Source organism: Ruditapes philippinarum, unplaced genomic scaffold, assembly GCF_026571515.1.
Source record: "Ruditapes philippinarum isolate M1 unplaced genomic scaffold, ASM2657151v2 ctg4906_1_1_1_1, whole genome shotgun sequence".
Taxonomy (NCBI): domain Eukaryota; kingdom Metazoa; phylum Mollusca; class Bivalvia; order Venerida; family Veneridae; genus Ruditapes; species Ruditapes philippinarum.
This window is the reverse complement of record NW_026867283.1, coordinates 96,776-124,016: the sequence shown is the minus strand read 5'-3', so window position 1 is coordinate 124,016 and position 27,241 is coordinate 96,776. Positions and strand designations below refer to the sequence as shown.

The following is a 27,241-nucleotide window of genomic DNA, read 5'->3' as shown; positions in this document are numbered from 1 at the left end:
GTTGTTTAGTTTTCAACAATATAATATACTGCTTATGTCTTTCTGCATTTGTACTTTATACTTATAAACAAATAAACGATATATATCAACTCAATAAAAATGTACGTTAAGTGCGAAAAAATGTACAATTTGCTAGTATAACCATTAAAAGTTATTATAAGAATAATGTATACTATATCCGTATATAAATTGCATTAATAAATGCAAAATGTTTCGACAATGAGCACATTATCAACAATTATTTCAAATATAAATAAAAACACAAGGAGGTATCATTTAAATAGTCTTATTAATTATTGCTAGAAAAAATGTTGATTAAGTTTCGGGTGCCTTAGTATGAAGATTAAATTGTGATGAATAGTAATATTCTATTCTAGAGAAAATTAGTATCTGCCATATGAATGTATTTATATATTATTATCGGATCATGTCTCCAACATTTAAAAATAATTCTTTCATGGCTTTTTATGTCTGACAATATAACTATTTATGGTATTACAAGATTTCCATTAAAGACCAGTTCACTTTAGCCAATGCGCAAAGTCGTGACTTACTAAATGTGTTTCCGAGGTTCTCTCATTTGAGCTACTCAGTCGGTTAAATACTTTCTCCATTATCAGGCAACACTTATGTACCATAACACTTTCAAGGGAATATAGTTCTACAAACACTAGGACGAACGCGTGGGGTTAGGAGAAGTCGAAATATTGAAAGCACGCCAATAAGCTGAAAAAAGCTTGTTGTTGCAGACGAAACGACGAAGACACTTCAACTATACAACTGGTGAAACAAAAATAATTGACAGGTCAAAACACCTTGCCATAAGTCAGCAAACAATCATTCAAGCAGAAAACATATGTAATATGCACAAGTTTGTTGTCAAGCTACAAGAAATTTCAGTTAATTTTACTTTTTAGAACCATTCAACATTTGGCCAAGACACATTGTGATTTCACAAATTATATGCCGTTTAAATCTCTTTCTCTTGATCGATCGGTAAAAACGTAATTAACACGAATGTCTAATTTAAAACTTAATGCAATACAAACAGAAAAAAGAGAACAAATATTTGTTGATTTTGACCGTTACCCATAAGTTAACAAGTTTCCAAGTAAACGAACTCAAAGATACGAAAGAAGTTAAAGCTTTCAGATGAATTGACTAACATTGTTTTTAAAAGGGAAGTAAATTCTTCACTTTTCAAGGAATTTGTCCTATTATATTCTTGATCGTCGAAATAGGAAGCAGATTAGTTTTCAAAACGTTCAGTAGAGAAAACAAAACCTTGTGTACTTTATTTTATGGTTTGAAGTTGTTAATTCTTGGACAAAAAGTGAGTACATTTATTTTTCATTGATTGAAAATAGCTGAATATGTTAGCTGTTAATTTAGAATTTTACTTCGGGAAAAACTGAATTTCTGTGATATATTTAATATTTTAGTTTCAATTCCACATGTCTGGTATTCTCAAAACGAATTTAAAGTAAGTGTCAGGAAAGCAAATAACTATAATTAAATTAATTGTAACATTTGCACAGAATACATAAAGGAAGCCTGAAACCGTACAATTACAATGTTGCAAGCTCGGTTCAAAGAAGCCTGCTCATTGGCTTTTATAGTTGTAAGGACAGATAAAATCGTTTTACATTTAAATTTTTAAGGTGCAGCATCTTTTAAGCATATGGGTAAGTTAATCATAATTTTTTTTCATATTCAATATACATGTATTTTAACGTCATCATACATATTGAAAAATGCAGGTGCAAGCGAAGAATATATAGGGAAATATATAAAATAACTAAAACAAAAACGGTCGAGCATACTGATGAATAGGCAATACGTTACTGCTAAAATAAATCTTAATGATATCCTTTGAATTAAATGGTATTCATTGGGGTGAAGATCTCTGCTTTCTACTTTTTACATGTAAAGAAAAAAAAAACAAAAACCAACATTAAACCAAAAATATTTTGCAGGTAAAAAATATATGTAAGATAATTTATCCGCAAGCCATTACACATAAAGCAGTATATGTTAGAACTATGACACAATCCTGTTAAGAATTATAGTTTGTGATTCAAAAGGACAAGTATTGTAAATGTATAAAAAAACGAAGCATAATATGTACAATCGGAGAATTCCATTTAGTAACTACTCTAGAAACAATGAATGAACAAGTCTCTGTTTCTTAAATATTTTAATGTTCTTTCTTTCGAAACAGTATGTTAAAAAGTCATATTGTACTCTATATATGTATATTAACATGTGACTTAGAAATAAACAGTAAACCTTGATAAAGAATGATTTGTAAATCTTTGAATTAGGATACTTTCCTGTACAAAATGTTTAGCATTTAACCATTTTAATCTTGTCCAAGCGAAAAGACATTGTTTACTGTCAAACGCATAAATACTTTTTGATTGGAAAGAAATCAAGATGACCGATTTTATTTTGACGTGGGAATCTTTTTGAGACTTAAATGAAAAAAAGTCACCTGGTTCTTTTTATAGATATCTGAATCATATTTCATAACTTTAAATTAGACATGTAATATAAAAATACATCAAATTCAAAACTTACAGGAAAAGAAATACATGTATGTAGGTTAACAGTTTGAGGCCTTTAGTTTTATCTGTGTTTTCTGTCAAAGGCTTGTTAGGTAAATACAAAGAGTTAATTAATATATTTATTTACGGCTTTTGTAAAACGTTATCGGTCAAGTATAAGGTTTACCTTGAACCAGTAATGCGTGTAATCACGTAGCAACAATGAACAAAGGCATTTCTCGTTGAAGGTGTAAACACTGTGGTTTTTTGAATTTTCTTATCGTAGAAATACTGAATCGAAAATATAACAAAAGTCTTTAAAACAGGTCAGTACAGTACCAATTTGTTGTAGTGTATGGAACGCCATAGCTGCCTCATGTTGTTACATTTCTTTTAATCTTGCCTATAAAGCGTCTTTTATGCGAAATATTTGTGTTGTGTTGTCATAGTATTTTGTCGACTCGTCTAAACATTGCATTATTATGCGTAACAGTTGTCCTTGCACTTCAAAATGTGATGTTGACTTGTCTTAACATTGTTTAATTATTTAAACAGTTTTACATTGTATTTATTAACAGTAGTGTAATTATGCCAAAATGTCGTTTTGGCTTGTATAAGATGTGTCATGTTATGTCAACTAGTCGCGCTATTTGGTCAAATTGTGGAGCTGTTTTGTCAGAAAACTGTCTGATCATTTGAAACAGTAGTGTTTTTGACGAAATTTGATGTTGACTTGTCAAAGCACAGCTTTATTTTATCAAACTGCTGTGTTATTTTGTCAAAATATGGTATTTTAATGCGTTAACATTGTCTTCTTGTGTCAAAGAAAAATGTTAATTTGCCAACGTACACTACTGAATTGTCTTATTATATCAAATATTCGCATTATCTTGCCGAAATGTGGTGTTGACTGGACTTAATCATCCCTTATTATGATAAACTGTTTGCTATTTTGTCATAAAGCGACTTGTTAAAACTCAGTCTTATTAACTCAAAAAATTGCGGTATCTTGTCGAAATGTGGTTATGACTTGTCAAAACTCTTTCTTATTATGTGAAACAGAAGTTTTAAAAATTTGATTTTTTTCTTGTAAAAACTGAAAAACATATTTAGTTTCGTCTTGAGAAAGCGCTGTCTGATTTTGTTAAACTGTCCCGTTATCATTTTTGCTCTATCTTTTCACGCTTTGCGCGGGCTCTGGTCACGTGATACTAAATTTGGACAACATCACATCTGGACAGGATAACACGATTATCTCAAATAATGAGGCGGTATTTAGACAAGTTAACATAATAAATTGGGAAGTCAACGCCACTGTCTGGCATAATAATACTGTGTCTTAACAAGAAAACAACAAGTTTGAAAAGGAAAAATGATACTTCGCCGTAAAAGGACGATATTTAGTCTAATTCACACCGAAACTTGACAAAATGAAATGACAAAAGAAAAGGTGGCGTTCGTGTTAGATATATTATGATTTCCATTAGCATGTTAACGTGAACACCGGATTTGGACATTATTACATGACGTATTGAAATAATAAGATAGTGTTTAGACAGGTCAGTACTAAGTTCGACAAGATTACATGAATATTTGACGTAATAAGACGCTTTAAGACAGGTCCTCATAAAACGTTGGCTAGCCAACACTAAGTACTATTATACATAATACGGCGTTCTTAGGGAAAAATAAAACGAAATGTAACAGCATTAGCCAGCTATGGCGTTCCATAGTAGTTTATACTCGGATATCACACATTGCTCATAAAGTGTGACGTGGTAATTACCTCCTTAAACAACGAAGTTGGCCTTTCATGATTTTCTAATAAATAAAACATATGGAAGAAAAAAATCAAGATTTATGTGACATGTTATAAACAAAAGTTTAGTTTTCAAAAACATAATATGCTGGTCATTTTTTGTTATAAATGAATGGATAAACAATACATGTTAAAAGTAAACGGTAGGATTTTATGGTACAATTTGCTTCTGGATAACCATGTATAGTTTTATTTCCAGAATAATGTATAATAGTAGATTTACAACTACACGTATATAATACGTATTATCTGCTATATGAATATACGTCATATCGGATCATGTATTTAACACTTGCAAACAACTTTCAGAAATATTTTTTTCGTGACTTGTTGTTATGCCTGATACTATATACTTTCAACATATATATTTACGGTATTTGCTAAAATTCCATTATAGACCAATTCACTCATCCAAACATCTTTGCACCAAGATAATACATAAAATTTATAAAAATAGGAAATTGTTGATAATATTGGAATGCGCCACTGAAATATATTTTCCGTTATGCCAATCTTACATAAAAAGTCTAATAAAGCAAATATTCCTTTTCATTAATAAAAGGTAGGTAGCTGCATTCATAACAGGATAAATGGGTACTGACAAACGAAAGGAAACGTGTACGATTTCGTTTACTATTAAGACAAGGTTATCTACGTTATTTGTTTTTTTATGGCTTAGTATTTCTTAACATGCGCGACATGTATAAATAGTTCTCTTCAAATGTTGTAAAGTTTTATTGTTTGCGCTTTGAAATAAATATCTGTTATCAGTTCACTAATTCACGATTTCAACTTCATGAATTCACGATTCCAACTTCACGAATTCAGGATTTCAACTTCACGAATTCAACTACGTAAATTCACGGTTTCAACTTTATGAATTCACGTTTTCTACTTCATAAATTCACGATTTCAACTTCAGAAATGCACAATTTCAATTTCATGAATTCAACTTCGTGAATTCACGATTTAAGCTTCATGAATTCACGATTTCAACTTCATGAATTCACGATTTCAACTTCACGAATTCACGATTTTCACTTCAGGATTCAATTTCGTGAATTCACGATTTCAACTTCATGAATTCAATATTTCAACTTCAAGAATTCACGATTTTAATTTTACGAATTGACGATTTCAACTACATGAATTCACGATTTCAACTTCAACGTATATGCCACGTGACCATGAATTCGTGAAGATGAATTCGTGAAGTAGAAGTCATGAGTTCTTGAAGTTGAAATTGTGAATTTGTGAAGTTGAAATCGTGAATTCACGAAATTGAATCGTGTAGTTCAAATCGTGAATTCATAAAGTTGAAATCGTAAATTCGTGAAGTTGAAATTGTGAATTCACGAAATTGAATCGTGAAGTTCAAATCATGAATTCGTGAAGTTCAAATTGTGAATTCACGAAGTTGAAATCGTGAATTCGTGAAGATGAATTTGTGAAGTTGAAGTCGTGAGTTCGTGAAGTTCAAATTGTGAATTTGTGAAGTTGAAATCGTGAATTCACGAAATTGAATCGTGAAGTTAAAATTATGAATTCATTAAGTTGAAGTCGTAAATTCGTAAAGTTGAAATTGTGAATTCACGAAATTGAATCGTGAAGTTCAAATCATGAACTCATGAAGTTGAAATCGTGATTCATGAAGTTGAAATCGTGAATTCATGAAATTGAAATCGTGAATTCGTGAAGTCGTGGATTCCGTATGTTTAAAACGTGAATTCACGAAGTTTGATTTGTGAATTCATGAAGATGAAATCGGTAATTCATGAAGTTGACATGGCCCTACCGGTCTTTTGTATTTTTAGGCTAAATTTTTCAAAAAAGAACGGAGAAATCGAAATAGAAAATCGTGCGTGGAAATAAGTCCATGTTAACAGCAAACGTCATTGTTTTAGTCTGGGAAAAACGTGAAACGTAGTGGACTTTAACATTCATTATTACAATAATTTGGTTACATATTTGATAAAAATCAATGTAGGAGTGGATATTGATAGTGAAAAGATTTGTATTTTATTATATTCTGATGACATTGTGTTGCTGGCTGAGAACTCAAATGGTTTACAGTGTCTGTTACACGTTCTAAATGACTGGCGTTCTGTAAATGATATGACTATTAATTGTGAAAAATGCAAAGTTGTACATTTTAGACATGCAACAGTTACTAATACACATCAATACATATTATAACACTTTATGTCTTCCGAAGATGATTCTCTGACCTAACTCGAAGCCTGTTAAATAAACTATTATCTTGATTATTAACATAAACTATTATCTTGATTATCAACATGTCGATATCTACAGATAGCGATAACCAAATGTTTTACAGTCAATAAAGTAAAAAAAAACAACATGCTTTTCCTAATTCACTGACTACAGATATATTCTAACATTTGGCTTAGCGAAATAATGGCTATTTTAATTGAAAACCAATAGTATAAGACTGACAACGGTCAAAGGGATGGGTCGGTGAGCAATATGACATGTACAATACAACGCAAAGGCCTCGAGTGACGTATCTATCCGCCTGTCAGTTACATATTTACTCCAAGTTCATAGAGCACGAAATACTTGTGCTTATAATTCTTAAACTGCAATAAATATTTAATATAACTGCTAAACATGTAGCTTAAAATGCTGGAAGAGTGTTTGGTCTTGTTATTGCGAAATGCAAAAGTTTAGGAGACGTTCCATACGCTGTCTACACCAAACTTTATGATTCAATTGTGTGGTCCGTGATAAACTACAGTGCAGCAATTCAGGAAGACCGGTCTTTCTTATGTGTTAATGCCGTCGATAATAAAGCCTTGGGGTTTTCTTTTGGTGGATATAAACCCAACGCGATACATGCAGGTATCATAATTGCTCTTTGAGCTAATGGTAAAGCAAACAACAATTGTAAAACTTTGTATTGTCGTGTTCAATGTTGGCTCAGACATTTTTATTACACTTCTAACCATGTATCAAAACATACTATTGTTGATAGTGATATATCTTTTTTGATGGATAAATAGGTACATATGTGACTGGAAACAGCTTATCAATAGATTTCTAGGTAGTTCGGGTAGAGGAAGAAATGAAGAAATAAACTAAGAATACATTGTACTTTTAGAAAAGATTATAGTGTTGAGTAATATTGCACCATGATTATGCCACCTTTACACTTATCTGCATTCAGTAAATTTCGATGTGGTGTTGCTCTCATTAGATCGAATCTGGAAAACATGAAAACTTAAGTGAACAAAACTGTACTTGTCCATTTTAAAATGTTGAATCAGAATCATATGTTATCTTACAGTACTCACTTTATAATGATTACAGATAAACTTATTCCATGAGGCGGCAGCCGTCGATCACACTTTTATAACCTTCAAGTCAGATAATGATAAACTTGTGTTTTACTTTTAACAAATACCTTCTTAATTAGAAGATGTACTAAAACCTGTTTCGATATTCTAAATAGACGTCAATCTTATCTATGTATATACTATTATATGTTTCTATAAAATAATGAGAAGACGCTTATCAGGTCACTTAGTATTTAAAATCCAACCTTTTTATGACAGAAGTGCTCCTCTTTTACCTGCTTTATTCTTACATTTGTTTTACATACGATTAGCAGCTGTTTTATCATGTAAATTGTCTTTGATATAAAATACATTTTTATGTGCATACATTTGTAGTCTCTTGTAATTATGTATATAATGGTTATATACATGTTTATGATATGTTTTTATGTTGTTTTATATTGTAGTATTTATATAGAAGAGAATTTAAAAATAAATAAATAAATACATTTTTTATAAATGTATCAATGAACCAAGTACATTGCCTTTAATTACTATATAACATAAAAGCGACGAAACCACTTTCGAACCTCTTCATAAATTAAGTTCGCCGAACCGGTAGTTCACTGAAACCACAATAATTCAAGAAAATTCATTCAGTCATAGTAAACTAAGCCTTTCATTGCATCGCTCATCTGATATCTTATAGAAAACATTAATTATAACCTACCGAACAACAACTTAAAAGCTTATTAAAAATTATTACCAAAAAAATTTGAAATCTGTAGACTGAGAAAAAGATCAATAAGATTAAAAATAATTGCTTGATAAATTATCTGGAGCACATCCATAAGTCATTAAGGCAGGGATCGGGCACTATTGTTTTGATGTAGCCGATGCACTGCAAATTTCTAGTTTCGGTGATAGCCACATCTTTGGAACCAGAAAGACTGTGTATATGTGAGGGTTCGACTAGAGAAAATTCATGGCGTCACTTAGGTCTAACCATAGTTAGCGACCGAATCCTGCCAGTATTATTTTTATACGCAAGATAGTAATTTGTATTTCTTTTTCATAAACGTATGTAAAGATGAGCTCCTTGCTTGTTGCGGCCATTGACTTTGGGACAACATACTCGGGATGGGCGTTTTCCTTCAAACACGAATTCGAACAAGACCCTACAAAGATTTCTGCGAAAAATTGGACTGGTGGCCAACTTGTGTCACAAAAAGGTATGAAGATAAAGTACAAAAAGGATAACTATATTCAACGAGTTTAATTTTTTAAACATACTGTAACATTGTAACGTTGATGTTATGATATTTAAAAGATAATCAATACCTAATTAACCTAACAATAAATATGAAAAGATGAAAATCCAAAATTTAATTGGCATTGATATACTTTAAAGTTGAATCAATGAGTTTTCAGAACGCAAAGATCCGCACAATTTCTTCTCCCAAATATAGTGCAATAAAGGTCGTTAAGGTAGACCACTGCTAATGCATTACCTCCATTTTGAAGAGTATTCAAATAGGCTAAAATTCTTTTGTCAACTGCATTTAAACTTCATACCCCAGAAGGGGCAATTATTTATATTTCTCTTTTTTTCTTTTTAACAGTATTTATGTATCTCTCTGATCCCTTATGTTTGATTTTAATTATATAATTATTGTAGGTATTTATTTGCTAAATAAAGGCAAATTTAATAGAATATATGATACAAGATATTTTCAAAGTTTAATAAAATAAAAACTACAAGGTATAAGTATTTTTGTTGTTGCAAGATCAACCAATATCCTCGTAAGAACATGTAGACAAACTTTGAAAACATCCACTAATTGTGGTAAATTTTAGAAGGTTTTTTATATAGGGAAATTGGCAAATAAGTGTTAAAAGTGGGTGGGGTAGGGTAAATTTGTATACATTTTAAATACATTTTGTTGAGAAACAATCAGCTTGCTCGTGTAATTTGTTACCTGAATGTTATTTTTTTGTTTTCTTTTTACAATGAGCAATAGGTAAACATTTTTCATCATGATGATTATTATAGATTATTTAGAGTTTCCTCATTTCTGAAAAAAGCAAAGTTTTGATTAAAGAGATGTCCATAACTCTTAAACCCAAGGTAAATTTTATTTAAATTTTGCACAAGGTGACTTTTAAGGCATATAACTGTCCTATGTTGTTAGTTTTACAGAACCTTATACTGTCCATTAGGGGTGGTATATCATATATTAATAAATAAAAATGTGCTCTATAGTTTGTTTTATATATTCAGTACGAGTTTTAATTGACAGTCAAAATAAGAAATTATCTTATTCTTCATGTTATTTATAATTATAACCATAGGACCAACATGCGTTCTAATTCATCCGGACGGTAACACGTTGCACTCATTCGGATATGAGGCTGAGAGCAAGTATGGGGAACTGGCACTTGATCAACAACACAAAAATTGGTACTTTTTCAAACGCTTTAAGATGAGCTTATTCGGTAGAATAGTGAGTTTATTATTCACTTCATCCCTGAAATTCTACATAAATTGAGCAGTATTTAATTTAGCACTTTTCAACTCTGGTATAGGCGTTCAATCAAAATGTTTACACTGTTGTATTTGTAATATTATGTACAATTCTAAAGCAAAAGGTTATGCAGGAAAATATAAGATACCTGTTAATAAAAACTTTATGATATATATATATATATATATATGCCAAATGTACAAAATCGCATAGAACGTAAAATTGTCTGAGGTACTCAGTATATTGTATTAAATAAATTTTACTATTCCATACACCAATATCTGATCAATGTCTTAACACTACGGTATGGAACGCCATAGCTGCCTCATGCTGTTACATTTCTTTTTATCCTGCCTAGAAAACGTCTTAACTTGCACTTTCCAGTACCGTCCATGAACAGGCTCAATCAAACCGAGCCTGCAACATTTTCAATTTTGCCGTGTTGGGCTTTCTTTAGGGATTCTGTATTTATCTATTTTATTATGTCAACTATTAGTGCTGTGTTGTCTAAACATTGCCTTATTATGCGTAACGGTAGTCTTATCTCTTCAAAATGTGATCTTGACGAGTCTGCAATTCTCATGTAATTTCATTGTGATTTATGCTTCCGAGGGATCACTTTGTTTCTAGAATTTTGTACTTCACAACAGCAGGTGTCAAGTGCCGTGTGGCAGCTGTAAAAAAGTGCCCCGTACTTCACTTCAGTGTTGTTATATTTTCTGGTCCTTCGGGATCATTGATGCCAGCAATATTAAGTGTTGAGAATTAAGTATCGCTCAAGCCGGTGCTAGGGGCATGAGGGATGTTGCACTTGATCATTATCTCTCTAGACGAGAAAACAATGGGCGGAACTAAATAAAATGGAATTTTGAAAGGGGGTCTGAGGTTATGAAGCCTGCATATCACAGATATGACGTCAAAAGACAAATTTAAAAAGCAGGCCACATATCCTAAGTGTGATTCAACAGTATTCAAGTTAGGAATACTGGAACCATCCAACAAGAAAGATGCCGAATAGAAAGAACTAAAATAACACAAGCACAACAATTATGTCGTGCTGAAAGATCTTTAAGGATCGGAAATATAACATCCCTGATTTAATGTACGGGGCGACTTTTACAGCCTCCACATGGCACAAACAACGCTGATGTGGCGATAAAATAGAGTGAAATAAGAATCCCTAAAGAATGCCCAACACGGCACAATTGAAAATGTTGCAGGCTCGGTTTGATTGAGCCTGTTCATGGACGGTTCTGTAAAATAGAGTAAAATAAGAATCCCTAAAGAAAGCCCAACGCGGCAAAATTGAAAATTTAGCAGGCTCGGTTTGATTGAGCCTGTTCATGGACGGTACTGTCAAGTGCAAACTACCGTCCACGCCCCCTAGCACCGGCTTAAGCAGAATTCAACATTTAACATGAACTACTAAAATTTAGAATTTTGAAACATCCGCAGATGTGTAAAGTGCAAACTACCGTCCACGACCCCTAGCACCGACTTAAGCAGAATTCAACATTTTAAATGAACTGGTAAAATTTAGAATTTTGAAACATCCACAGATGTGTTCATATGGCGGTTATCATGGAACCTTCAATGTGACACGTTAGTGCCATTTCATGAAAAGCGGCATATGGTCCCCAAATAAAAAAATGCATGAGCCCTAAAACGAGAAAACAATGGGCGTAACTAAATAAAATGGAATTTTGAACGGGGATCTGAGGTTATGAAGCCTGCATATCACAGATTTGAAGTCAAAAGAAAAAATTTAAAAAGCAGGCCACATATCCTAAGGGTGATTCAACAGTATTCAAGTTAGGAATACTGGAACCACCCAACAAGAAAGATGCCGAATAGAAAAAAAGTAAAATAACACAAGCACAACAATTATGTCGTACTGAACGACCTTATTATGATTAACTGTATGTTATTTTGTTGAAAAGCGGTTTTGACTTGTTAAATTTTAGTTGTATAAAGTAAAAAAACTATGTCTTATAATGTAAAAGAGAAGTGCTATATTATCAAAATTTGATGTTTTCTTGTAAGAGAAAAACAGCAATCTTATCATATCTAATAATTGTTTCATTTTATTAAAATTAAGTTCTGTCTTGAGAAAGTCTGATTTTGTTAAACTGTCCCGTTATTTTATCACGTTCCGCGCCATCTCTATTCTCGCGCGCTCTGGTCACACGATACTTAATTTGGACAACATCGCATCTTTACAGGATAACACTATTATCTATGAGACGGTATTTAGGCACGTTAACGTAATAAATTGGCACGTCAACGCCAGTGTATTACATAATGATACTGTGTTTTAACATGTAAATACCACATTTGAAAAGGAAAAAAGTGATACTTCGCCATAAAAGGACGATGTTTAGTCTAATTAACACCGCACCTTGACAAAATAAAATGACACTTTGACAAAAATATAATAATTTAAGACAAGTCATCACCACGTTTCGACAAGATAACATTACTATTTGACATAATAAGACGAAATCTAGACAAGTTAAATCTGCAAATGGACAAAATAGCGTGACATACTTAAATAGCGGTTAAACAGTTCATTTCCTTAATGTGTAAAGATACAACCACATTTCACATAATAAGACAGTGTTTAGGCAGGTTAACCTAATATTTGGACAAAACAACATGGTGATCTGAGAAAAAAGGGCAGTGATATGTTAATACCATCTTTTGACAAGTCAACAATACTGTTTGACATAATTAAATAACGTTGGCACAAACAAACATAATTTAGTGGCAAAAAATCGGAAAAATTAATCACAACAAAATCAAAAGAGAATTGTAGACTCGGTTTGATTGAGTATATACATGAGAGATAATGAATATGTGCAACATCCTTCACGACCCCTAGCACCGGCTTGAGCGGTACTCAATTCTCAACAATTATAAGTACTGGCATCAATGATCCCAAAGGACCAGAAAAATATAACAACACTGAAGTGAAGTACGGGGCAACGTTGTACAGCTGCCACACGGCACTTGACACCTGCTGTTGTGAATTATAAAAATCTTGAAACAAAGTGATCCCTCGGAATCATTAATCACAATAAAATCACAAGAGAATTACAGACTCGGTTTGACTGCGTCTGTACATGAGGGATAATGAATATGTGCAACATCCCTCACGCCCCATAATACCGGCTTGAGCGGTACTCAATTCTCAACACTTAGTTATGTCAACACTAGGATTTTACATAATAAGTATATTTTTAGACAGGATTACAACAGTGTTAGACATGAAGTCATGATTTCTTGGCACAATTAGACAGAAAAACACCAACAAAGCAACATAACAGTTTGACAAAAAAGAACAATACTCGGACAATTTAATATAAAGGTTGAACAAGATATCATTACTAGCCAACATGATAAGACATGAGTTTGACAACTAGTCACCAAGTTCCTACAAGATAACACTACTGTTTCACATAATAAGACAATATCTAGACAATTTACCACAACATTTCGACAAGACAGCATTCTATTTTGACATTAAAGACATTCTTTAGAGAAGATAATGCCGAATTTGAGCACAAATGACGTAGCAGTCTAACATAATGTGACGGTGTTTAGACAAGTCAATACCACATTTGGACAAGACAAAACACAGCATAATATAATACAAAAGTGTCATACCAAACCAGGATGGATCATATTTGGACAAGATGACACCTAATATGATAAACAAGATCAACAAGGAAAGGCGGCGTTCAATGAACGCCACCCCCATATGACCCAGCAACAAGAACCAATGGCAAGGAGCCCAGGCGGACCCCAAACAAAAACAGGACAGGGCAAAGACAGAGCACGGACAGGTTCCGTCAAGGTAGCACTACTGTTCCACATCATAAGAAGATTCAAGAAAATTCAACACGACATTTAAACAAGGCTGTTTTAAGACATGTTGAAATCTTAATTCGAAAAGATGGCGTGCGTGTTAGACATATACAGACTTTCATTAGGCATGTTAACACCGGATTTGGACATGATAACATGGCGTTTTGAAATAATAAGACAGTATTTAGACAAATCAGCACTACGTTTTGACATGATAACATGAATTTTTGATGTAATAAGACTTCGTTAAGACAGGTTCTCATAAAAACGTTGGCAAGCCGCCAACACTACTATAATACATGATAAGACGTTTGTAGGAAAAAATAAAACGAAATGTAACAACATGAGGCAGATATGACGTTCCATGCTACGGTATCGTCATTCAATCGCTATGTTTAGTCTTTTCCCTGCTATTAGACTTCTGGCCGTCAGGCAGTATTTAAAAATTGTTGCCCCTCTCATCCTGAAATGTCGATTAAGGTGATTGCCATCTACAGTTTGCTACAGTTTGTCTGAACGTCGACATTTTTCTGGTGAAAAACTAAATTGTCAGTAACTTTTTTGACAATCGCAGCTGCATAATATGGATAAAACCTTTTTTCGCATTAGGACATAGAACGGAATTTAATGATTGAAGATGCAAGTGGTAAAGAGCTTAAAGCAAAGACTGTTTTTGCTTTGTCAATCAAATATCTTAAAGATGACTTGGTTAAGATGTCAGAGAAACGCATTGCTGATGATTGCATAAGAGACAGTGATATTCACTGGGTATTAACAGTTCCAGCTATTTGGAATGATGCCGCCAAGCAGTTTATGAGGGAAGCCGCCGAAGAAGTAAATTTACAAAACTATATATATAATTATAAAATGGATTTTTTATGTAACTTTTATATACGTATTTTCAAAATATTGTTCGATTTAAGGATTTGAAAGATATAAAGTAAAAAATAGATGATCAAGATATGTAAAATTCATCTTAAGAGTAAAACGTAGTCAGTGTATCTAATTTGTTTTTGAAACTCATTATCTCAAGCCCCACCCCCTCCCCGAAAAAGAAACAAAATTAAAACAAACCAGCTAAACAAAATATTATCGAATGCGTTAAACAATTTGGTTTTTCATTCGCAATGATCGTCTATTCTAGGATTTGAAAAATCGGGGGATTTTGTCGAAAAATGAGAATTTTTAACATTTGTTCATTTTTTCCTTCTTTCTCTATGTAAAATTTTCCCCCTGCCTCTGAAAAAATAGGGGGGAATTCTAAACATTATGGATAAATCCCCTCATCCCCCTCCTAGTATAGACACTGCTAAGATAATTCTTATTACTTTAAATTATTAGCTCACCAGAGCCGAAGGCTCAGGGTGAGCTATTAGTATCAAAGGGGGATGCTCAGGCGTCTGTCGTCCGTCGTCATGCGTCAACAATCGTCTTCTTCTCTGAAACTACTAAGCAGATTTACTTCAAATTTGGTCTGTAGCATCCTTGTGACAGTCAAACTTGAATTTGCTCATGTCATTCCAATTGGCCCCTTTTAGGGGTCTCTAGGGCTAAAAATAGAAAAGCCTTTAAACATCTTCTTCTACAGAACTAATGGATGGATGATCACCAAACTTTGTCTGTAGCATTCTTTGGAAGTTTTTTTTATCAAATTTGCTCATATGAATTTCATTGGCCCCTTTTAGGGGCCGCTATAGCTAAAAATAAAAATACAGTTGACCCTCGGTAACTCGAAATCCAAGGGACTGGGTATTTTACTTCGAGAGAAACGGAATTCGAGTAACGTGGAACTACCGCCATTACGTTGACTTCGTACATGTATATACATGTACCTGATTGAATGTGCAAAGAAGTAGGTTTCTTATTGTTGTTAGCGGCAATGCTGCAATATTTAACCATTGAAATGACGGTAAATCACTTTCTACTACAAATTTTAAATGAACAAAAATATATCATTCAAAATTTAATACATGTATATTAATAGTGAAACATAAACACACAATTATATTTGATTTAATTGATCATCGGACGAAAACGAAATTAGCAACTATCGTGAACCGGAAGTACAAAATAATGTATGCAATATGACGGAACATTAATTATACAAATATCATTTACGTTGATAATACACATCAATACCTAGGCTGTTATTTGACTAGGCTGTTATTTGACTAACACCCGTCAGACTTTTTTTTAAAGAAATGTAATTAAATTTTAATTTAGTTATCTAACTGTTAAAACCAATTAAGTCGTGAAACGGATTAAAGACACTTTTACGACGTGTTAATAAAACATTATGACCGGCAATTAAAATTACTATGAAACGTGTAAATCACGAGTGACAACATCTCACCTTGATGTCGCCGACCTTTGATCAGTCGGCTGTTTTCACACTTCGACTAATTGAGATGAAAATATGTGGACTTTAATTGACGGGACCAAATTTTCTTTTCGACTAAACAGGAGTCTCGGTAAGTCAAAATTTGACCTAAGCGGAGTTAAAATACAAAGATAAAGAAGGAAATTTGACGGGACTTTAGAAATTATTCGACTAAGGCGGAATTTTGAGTAAAGCGATTTTGACTTACCTTTAAACGTCTGTTTCTATATAACTAATTGATTGATGATCACCAAACTTTGTCTGTAGCATTCTTTGGTAGTCTTTTATCAAGTTTGCTCATATTAATCTGATTGGCCCCTTTTAGGGGTCTCTAGGGCTAAAAATAGAAAAAAACCTTTAGACATCTTCTTCTACCGAAATAATTGATGGATGATCACCAAACTTTGTCTGTAGCCTTCTTTGGTAGTCTTTTATCAAGTTTGCTCATATTAATTTCATTGGCCCCTTTTAGGGGCCGCTATAGCTAAAAATAGAAAAACCTTTTGACATCTTCAACAGATCTAATTGATGGATGATCACCAAACTTTGTCTGTAGCATTCTTGGGAAGTCTTTCATCAAGTTTGCTCATATTAATGTCATTGGCCTCTTTAAGGGATCTTTAAAGCTAAAAATAGAAATACCTTTAAATGTCTTCTTCTGCAGCACTAATAGGTGGATGATCAACAAACTTTGTCTGTAGCATTCTTAGATAGTGTATTATCAAGTTTGCTCATATTAATTTGATTGGCCCCTTTTAGGGGTCTCTAGGGCTAAATATAGAACAACCTTTAGACATCTTCTTCTACAGAACTAATTGATGGATGATCACCAAACTTTGTCTGTAGCATTCTTAGGTAGTCTTTTATCAAGTTTGTTCATATTTATTTGATTGGCCCCTTTTAGGGGCAGCTAAAGTTAAAAATAGAAATACCTTTTATCGTCTCCTTCTACAGAAGTAATGGATGGATGATCATAAAATTTTGTCTGTAGCATTCTTAGGTAGTATTTTATCAAGTTTGTTCATATTTATTTAATTTGATTGGCCCCTTTAAGGGGCCGCTAAAGCTAAATATAGAAAAACCTTTGAACATCATCTCCTAATGAAATTTTTGATGGATGATCACCAAACTTTGTCTGTAGCATTCTTAGGTAGTCTTTTATCAAGTTTGCTCATTAGTCATATTAATTTGATTGACCCTGTTTAAGCTAAAGCTTTAATTCCACAGGTCATGGTATTTCTTCAAATTATAGTTTAAAGATATTCTATGCTCAAATTTAATATTAAAAAATATTGACAATGGATACACAGTCTTTTTATAAATATAAAATAAACGTGTTTTGACTTCACACAAAGAAGATATGTTATGTTTTAAACTCTTCACACTATAGGAGGTCACAGTATAAATATAATGATTATAAGTGTCATTAAAAAAACTTTTCTCATCTAAAGGCATGCATCTTTAATATGATGATACATTAATTACATTCCATGAAAATGTTTAAAGATATAAAGTATCTCATAACATATTTGCTCATTTTACATTACACCTTTAATGCAGCAAACATACAAAGTCTTCACAAAAAGTAGTATACAATCGTACCTATATTTGATACGAATGTATGTAATATTTTTCTTGTATAGAAAAAACCAACTTTACTTGGCCTATAATAGGATATGCAGCTTCCCATACAAAGTTTGTTCATTCTTTTATCCAAATTAGACATTTTCAGTAAGAATTTCATAAATTTCAATAAATTTCTATGATATAGGATATCTTTTCATAATGAAAGGGAAACAACTTATGTTGGAATGTGTACATATGTTATTCAATTTTTCCAAAAGAGGTTCAATGGCTTGGAGAAAGTCTTAATGTCATGACCTGTTTATGATGTGGAAATATCTTTCAGCACTAGAAATCGGACATCATATTCCATAATTGTAAGGTCAGTTGTAGGTCATTAACCAGGAAAAAAATAGGCCTAAAGAAACATTAAATTTGTTTCTCCTGTACCTGACTAACAAAGATGAGTTTGTATGCTCAATTTTGTTATTGAATTTTGTTAAAAATTGTATTTTTTTTTCATTTTTTTTTCTTGAATTGGATTTAAACTTGGAAAAAGCACATTTCAATAAATTTTGGGACAGACTGTTGAACCTGAGTTTCATGTGCATAATTGAATTTTGGTATCAGTGGAACTGTTTTTGATATTTTTGAAACCATTGCACATACTTTCTTGTTTTTGATGTACAGAGACTTGAAATTTGGAATGATATACAGAGACTTGAAATTTGGACCAGGAATGTAATTTCTGATGCGAAATTAATTAAGATATCAACTGACTACTTTTGATATTATTATTTGATATTGTTTGACCTAGTTTGTCGTTTTTTTATGTACCTGCTGGAAATTTGGACAAGGAGTCTAACTTCTGATCCTGAATTGAATTTTGATATGAACTGGCCTACTTTTGATATATTTGATAGCGCTTTACCTACTTTTTTTGTCTTTTATGTACAGACTTGAAATTTGGACCAAGGGTGTTATTTGTGTAATTTTTGATGTTGAATTCTATTTTGATACATGTTTTGCATGTGACATATTGTGTTTTCATTCAAAAAAGTTATAAAAAAAAATGTTTAGTCAAAATTAATCCTGCTCCAGTGGTCATTTATTCTGCATTTATTCTACATAGTCTCATAGGAATACACTTGCAACATACATATTTTAACAAAGCCTTTCCAAAATATTAGGGCAAAATATATTAATTTATATTGTGAATAATGAAATGATGTGTTAGATGAGTGATCTAGGGCCATCTTAGTGGCCCTATTTTTTATTATGAAGAAAAAAAGCTAAAACAATCAGTGTTGTGAAAGTATATTACTGGAGGGGCAAGTTAAAGTTTAGCTGAACTTGCCGAAAGAGCTGGACTTGCCTTTCAGCAAATTCTTTTAAAAATTAATTTCCCACACTGAAAAGCCGTTGTTTCTGGTGAGCGACTCAGGGCCATCATGACCCTCTTGTATAAATATTTGTTTTTGTCAGTTTACTTTTCAACAACGGCTAGATATTCTAAATTAACAAAAGTTACGAGACTGAATTTTGGTTTACGTTTTATCATAGAATAATGTATACGTTGTTAAACTATTGTATAAACAACGCCAACTGATTTCATTTATCATAGAATGATAGTTATGTTGTTAAACATTAATAAAATAGCTAGTCGTTTATTGTATGTGATTATGTTATTTGAATTAAGCTAGAGGTTTATTTGCAAGGTTGGCATACCGACTGAGAAACTAACTATTGCACTAGAACCTGAGGCAGCATCTTTGTTTTGTCGGCATCTACCAGTTGAGAAAAGTCTTAGTCGAGACAAAATATCATTGGCTAAATTTCAAGCAGGGACGAAGTACCTGGTATTGGATGCTGGTGGTAAAAAATATATTCTTACTCTTTACTATTCTGTAAACTTTTGCATGGACCTTTGGGAGTTGTTCATATTGTTAATGCAAGTGTACCACATGACCATGAAATCTGTCCTATTATATAGGTAACAGTACCATTTAACTCAGGTGATTTATTTTCTGAAAGCTAAAATGGCCGCGATTTTTGCTCGATTCAGCCTAATTATTTTCAAAGTTCATCATTAAGTGGCATCGCAAGATTGACTTTGACATCTATACAATTTAGTTGTTTGCACCATAGAGTGCCTTTCGGTCTTAAATATCTTAATGTTGTAAAATAGAAAAAGAAATATCCATTGTTTGTTTTTCGGAAGTTATTAAAATGAAACAAGCTGCTATAGAAGCATGGAACAAAGGGTTATTTAACAAATTTAATCAGTAAAACATGACAGTTGTGGTACACAGATTGAGGATATCATCGTAATTTCGTAAATGCACATTGTCACAAGCCATATGAAGAATATTCTAGATACGATAATATTTCAAAGATTTCATAACTATAAATGGGTTTGTGTTTTGATTTATGATTTATCCTTAAAGAATAAAAGAAAGAAATAACTTCAAGTACACTTATAACTTGTAAGGTAAGGAAGTTGAATTATTATTATTATTATTGGTTCCACTATTTTACAGTTAAATTTAGTTGATATTTTCAGAGTTTTACGGGTCTTCCGTGGCCGAGTGGTTAAGGTCGTTGACTTTACACCACTTGCCCCTCACCGCTGTGGTTTCGAATCCCGACAGGGACTTTGGATTCTTTAGGTAGCTATCCATCTAGCTTACGGAACGTCGGTTGCTCTACTCAGGTTCCCGTTCGTGTCTGAAATAATGTACCGAAGGACACCTGAGGTCTTCCTCCACCAGTAAAGCTGGAACTTCGCCATATTACCTATGTATCGGTGTGACATAAAACCAAAATAAACAAACAGATCATTACGATATTTGTTCGGGAAAGTAAAAAAAAAATCATCCCTCGAAAAATAGTGTTTCTCTCGGCGTTACAAACGTGTTATTTATGTTAAATTATATAGATAGTCATTTATCATAGACACACATGAGAATAGAGGTTGTTTATATTGAGAGTTCTGTCACGAATTTTATAACAGATGGTTGGTGACGTATGATACATTGGTCTTGGAATCTACATGATATTTTAAACCATATCTTAATGACATTACGTGAGCAATACAATTCCGAATCATTTTCGTTTAACAATACGGACATTTTGTCTGATAGGCTATATTTATTTATATAACAAATAATTATGTGCACGAACATGACAAATAAAATTCTTTATGATATAAACTACTCAAAATTTGCTAAGGATTACTTTTTCTACAGTGCGTTAGGTTTGTGTATTTGAAATAAATGAATTAAATATAATTAGATAGGCTTTGCTTTTTATGAAAATAATGACAATGGAAGTGTTCTTTGACGTTTGCCTGTTGCGGAAAGAGTGTGCTGGACAAAAATCAACATTTTGAAGATCACAAAGTGGAATAAAAAACGCCTTGTAAATCAGGACATGGTTGGCGTAAGGTGTTTAATACGTATGGTGTCTGTGGGCATTAATTACGGCCTGGCATCACCACCGAATGCGAATGCTGCTGAGTAGCCTGCAGACCTTGTGATGAGAAATATGGGCCCATTCCTCTATGATTACATGTTTTAGCTCCTGAACTGTTGATGGTTGGACCTGGCGTGAGGAAATGGCTTTCTGAAGCATATCCCTATCATGCTCAATTGGATTTAAATCAGGGGACAGCGCTGACCGGTCCATGCAGATTATAGTTGCCTCCTCAAGATATCGGTTTGTGATGTGATGACCCTAACCCAGCTCATGCAACCTGTTTCTAACATTTTGAGTCGTTGAACGTTCCCGACCTCCGGCGGGGCCCTGCTAGACATTTCCAGTCATTTAGAATCGGTTCCACATGCTAGAGACAACGCTCTGGGATACCCCAAGGTGTACATGACAAATCGTTAACTTAAGTACACGATTATGAGGTCCCCGTACAAGTGTATCGTTAGCGGAAATATGATTTTAATATGATTATAATAGGACTGAAATATGAAATGTCAAAAAGGTGATCCTTAGCAAATTTTGAGTTGTATATATTAAAGTAACACTATGTCCATCCCAGTGAAAATGGTGAGTGCAGAGTTAACGTCTATCTATCTTGCATTTTGCCATTATTGTGTCCAATTTTAGGTTTCCCTTTGCAAGAATAATATATAAACCACCTCTCAACGAAAACCTTCAAAATATTGTCCTAAATGTTAAGGTAAAGTCATATATTTTAGAAGAGTGGGGCATACTTACTAGTATAGTATAATAATTTAGTGTTATATATTTAATCCTTTTCAATTTTTGGTTAATTACCATCATAATTTTAAGTCGTTTGAAATATATTTGACATTTAAAAGTGAGCATAATGTCACTTTAACACAACATTCTATGGACAAAATAAGTTGCTCATTTATATAGCAGAATTAATATACATAGCAGATATGTAGAAATATTTCATTTATGTCAAATGCTGCTAAACAAGATAAAGGTAATGGGAACATACGATATTGATAAAAATTTGTAAGTGTTTTCTTTTTTAATATTGAAGGCGGAACAATAGACATCACCATTCATGAAGTATTACGAAACGGGAATCTAAAAGAGCTCCACAAGGCAAGTGGTGGAGCATGGGGTGGGACCAAGGTTGATGAAGCTTTCGAAGCCTTTCTGTCAGAGATTATAGGTGGGTATCCTGGAATTAGTGTTGTAACAATTATTAATTAAAGTATTTCTCAAATTTTATGTGAATTAATTTTGATTTTGGAACTTAAGATAAGGTAAGTATGATTTTAGAGTATCGTGAATTGTTATTCACCCAGAGGATTATAAAAGGCAACGACTTAACAAAGCTGGTATTGATTTATTCTAGTTAAAATTAATAGGTCAATCAGTACCAGGTATATAACGTATTTATCCACTCCTCGAATTTTAATTTTTGCCCTTTTCTTATGTGAAAATATGCCCACATTCATTTGCATTTTGGGAAACAAAAGTACAATACATATGTTTAAAAAAATTTAAAATATCAAAACCGAAAGATATCTTTAAACTTTTCCTTCATTTAAAGGTTAAACAGGGTAAAAAAAATTCAAAGAAAATCACATGGATGACTTCATAGATATGTTTCGAGATTTTGAAATAAAAAAGAGAGAAATTGCTCCAGGAAAGACTGGAAAAATCACTTTGAGGATTCCAATTTCACTTGTTGAAATAGCAAGCGAAACAAGTGGTACACCTTTAAAAGAGTGTGTCGTAAAATCAAGGTTTGGAGAACAGTTAGTCCTAACTGGTGACAAAATAAGGATGGAAGCTGATGTAATGAAAGATTTCTTCGCAATTCCACTTCAGAGTATCCTCAATCACGTGGAAACACTTCTGGCAGACCCACAAGTTACTAGTTGCTCGGCAATTGTCATGGTTGGTGGTTTTTCTGAGTCTCCAATGCTGCAGGAACATATTCAAGATCACTTTCCAGACATGAAAATCATCATTCCAGACGAGGCAGGTTTGGCTGTTTTAAAAGGAGCAGTTATATTTGGTCACAACCCGACAACTATTGCCGAGAGAGTTTGTAAATTTACTTACGGCGAAAGAGTCTCTCATTGTACCACTGATAAATGCAAACATCCAAACACCAACACAAAACTTGACAAAAATGGTAAGATGAGATGCTATAATATTTTCAAAATTCATGCTAGAATAAATCAGTCTGTTCAACTTGGCGAAGAACAAAAAGAGGCTACGTGTCCCCCTCTCTATGATACACAAACAAAAATAAGAATAAAGATATATGATTCTCCAAACCCCAACCCAGTTTTTGTTACTGATCCAGAATGCAGAAAGATTGGCACGTTCACTGTTCCTATTCCTGACACGTCGTTAGGCAAAGCAAGGAAATTTGGAACAACATTTCTTTTTGGAGGCACAGAGATTGAAGTAAAAGTTGTTGACAAAGTAACTGGCGAAGTTACAAAAAGAACTGTTGATTTTCTTGATTGAATGTTATAAGACAATAAACAAGTCTGTACAGCCATGATTTATGAAATCATTGGCTAATTAGCTTTTGCCTTAAAATAAATATTTTCAACCAGATGTGTATTGTAGAATGATGATGATCATGCTTGTGTTGCTTTTTTTAGTATTGATTCTTATTTCTTATCCTTATGATCTGTAATTTAATTTAGTGTATTTAAACATGCTAAAAATATATTTAAAAAAAACAAGCAGTAACAACGACTTCTTGATAATGATCAAGACGTCTTAAACGGAACGGACATTTTTTGATGGACCTTAGATTCCCATTCAACTTTATCGTTTGAAACATTTATATATTTATAACATCAAATATATTGCTGTTTAATTGACAAAAACATCTAATACAGGAATCATGAATTATTTAATGCAGCTTCTATGCTTTTAGATTGCTGGGTAAATGTACCAATATACTACCATTTACCATTTTGTCACGCTTTGTAACCTTTAATCATGTTGGATTTGAATGAGCTAATGACATCGAATGTATACAATGTGTAATTTTTAAGTACATGTCAACATGAAAGTGTTTTTTAATGTTTGTTTCACTGTATATTCAGGGGGTATTCAAGTTTATTGTATAGATACAGTATTCATTTTTATCGAGTGGTATGAAAATGAATATTTAATGAATGGCAGTAGCCTCGAGTGAAAATGATAGTTTTCATACCACGCCTTTATTTATGGAACAAAATGAATTTTCTGTTAATTGTATATATTTTTATATTTTTGACATAACACTTTGAAAGACATCCACTTATACTTTGTGTATTTAAAAGAAAATAGTCCGGTAGGACACCAGTGATAAAAAACGGGAAATATATTTCACTGCATTAAATATGATTATTTACAGTTAAGATACGAAAAACTTAAATAAATACGAATTTTATTTGTTTCAATATTTAAAAATATATCATTTAAAGGTACATTATAAACATATGTACTAAATAAAAACATGTAATTGAAAATTCTAAATAAAAGTTTTCTGATATTAGTTTAAATTTGAAAATTGCCTTTAACATAAAATAAATACGTGTGAATACGTTGAAAATATTTTATTGCTTTTTATGTAAGGGATAATTCTTATTTTGGATATTGATGCCTTGGGAGATTTCTTTTTCAAATTTTTATTTTTAAAATATATTACTTGTTTTGTAGAACAAACGTTTAAAATATTGTTTTGTAATCGGATTTGTAATTGTTAAGTGCTTGCTTTCTTCTATTGTGTATATACCTGTACTATCTAATAAATCTGGATAAAACACTTCTAAGTATTCAATCTTCCTTAGCTCAACTAGGCTTGCTCAGGGTGAGCTTTTAGGGACGTTGAATCTCCGTCGTTCAACTCATTTGTATGTTAACACTGTAGCATCAATCGCAATCAACTTTGTCAGCATGCTTGTCTAGATAAATGATCGGATGAATTCGAACATGGGTCATCTTGGATGAAAAACTAGGTCACAGGAGCTAAATATCCTGGAAATTAGTCTGGAAATTTTGTTTTGATGATTGTTAAGGTCATCTTTGAATATGGGTCACCTGGGGTCAAAACCTAGGTCACACCGCACAAATATGGACAAACCTTATTAACACTCTATTGCTCACATTTTAGACACAATTGTCATCAAACTTTGTCAGGATGCTTTTCTAGGTAATTGCTCGGATAAGTTTGAACATGTGTTATCTCGAATGAAAAACTAGGTCACATGAGCTAAAAATAAAAAAAAAATCTTGAAAACCACTCTAGTGGCTTCTGTTGTAATCCAATAATCCTGAAAATGGATCTGAAAGTTTATTTTGATGATTTCTAGGTTAAGTTTGAATATGGGTCACCTTGGGATAAAAAAAAACAGGTTACAACGCCCTAAGATAGAAAACCTTGTAAACAATTTAATGTTCACATTTTTATCTAAATCATCATCAAACTTTGTGAAGATGCTTGTCTAGGTAATTGCTCGGACGTGTTCGTACATTGGTCATTCCGGATGAAAACTAGGTAACAGGAGCTAAAAATAGAAAAGTCTTGTTAACACTCTAGTTGCTACTGTTTTGATCCAAATATACTGGAAATTGTCCTGAAAGTTTGTTTTGATTAGTTTAAGGTCAAGTTCGAATATGGGTCCCTGGGGTCAAAAACTAGGTCAGACCGCTCAAATATGAATAAAATCTAGTTAACACTCTAGTGGTCACAATTTTGACTCAATTGTCATCAAACTTATGCTTTTCTAGGTAATTGCTCGGATGAGTTCTAAAATGAGTAATTGGAGATGAAAACACAGGTCAAAGGAGCTAAACAGAGAAAAATCCTGTTCATACTCTAGTGGCAACATTTTGATCCAAATATCCTTGAAATTCGTCTGAAAGTTTGTTTTAATGACTTCTACATGATGTTTGAATATAGGTCATATACATGTTTGTCTATATAATTTTATGTTGTACAGAAAGATAAAGATTTAATTCTTTATGCATCTCTTCGCTAGGGTTTATGGATCCTTTTATGTCAAGAAGATATAAAGCTAGATTCCGAAACGTCGGTGGTTCTACTCTGGAACTTCTTCGTGCATAAAATAATGCACTGAGGGACACCTGAGGTCTTTCTTTACCAGTATTTAGCTTGAAAATCACCATATGACCTTTACAATGTTAATACAATCTAACAACAACAAAAAAGTTCCTCACCGATGTATATATATGACATTATTTGTGCAAATAAATAGATATTTACTTGGTGCGAGTGTCCTCGTACGCTAATCCTAATGCATCCCATTGTCAGTCATTGAACACGTGGACATTGCATAAATAGAGGATATGATTGAGTGTATGTTAAATATTGAATTTATTGAACGAGTTGAATAAAATTATTTTATGCAAGCCTGTAGGTTCAATATGGAATGAATTGACCGAGTTGAATAAAATTATTTCATGCGAGCCTTTGGCGAAGAAAATATTATTTAATGAATGAGATCAATAAATTGAGTAATGAACCTAAACGAATATAATCTTCTTTTTATCAAATACCCTAAATAAAGACTGTTTAAATTGCAAAATAATTTGTTTCATTGACGCGCCTATAGTTTAAGGCGAACATTTATCGCATTTTACAATATGTTATTATAACGCAAATGACGTGAAGTCGAAATATTTGCATGGCCGTAAAAGTCGACAAATATGCGATTTGAATGTGATATATTCTTATAATGACAATAAAGACCTTGTCGACATTGGTATATTACTAT

General features: G+C 32.6%; 1 protein-coding gene and 1 pseudogene across 1 annotated transcript in view; both read left to right on the top strand.

The window, feature by feature from the left end:
• LOC132735510 (heat shock 70 kDa protein 12A-like) overlaps positions 1–27,241 on the top strand; it is an 88,055-nt gene that overhangs the window by 29,766 nt on the left and 31,048 nt on the right. The window lies entirely within an intron of this gene.
• On the top strand, positions 1,050–25,257 carry LOC132735507 (heat shock 70 kDa protein 12A-like; annotated as a pseudogene).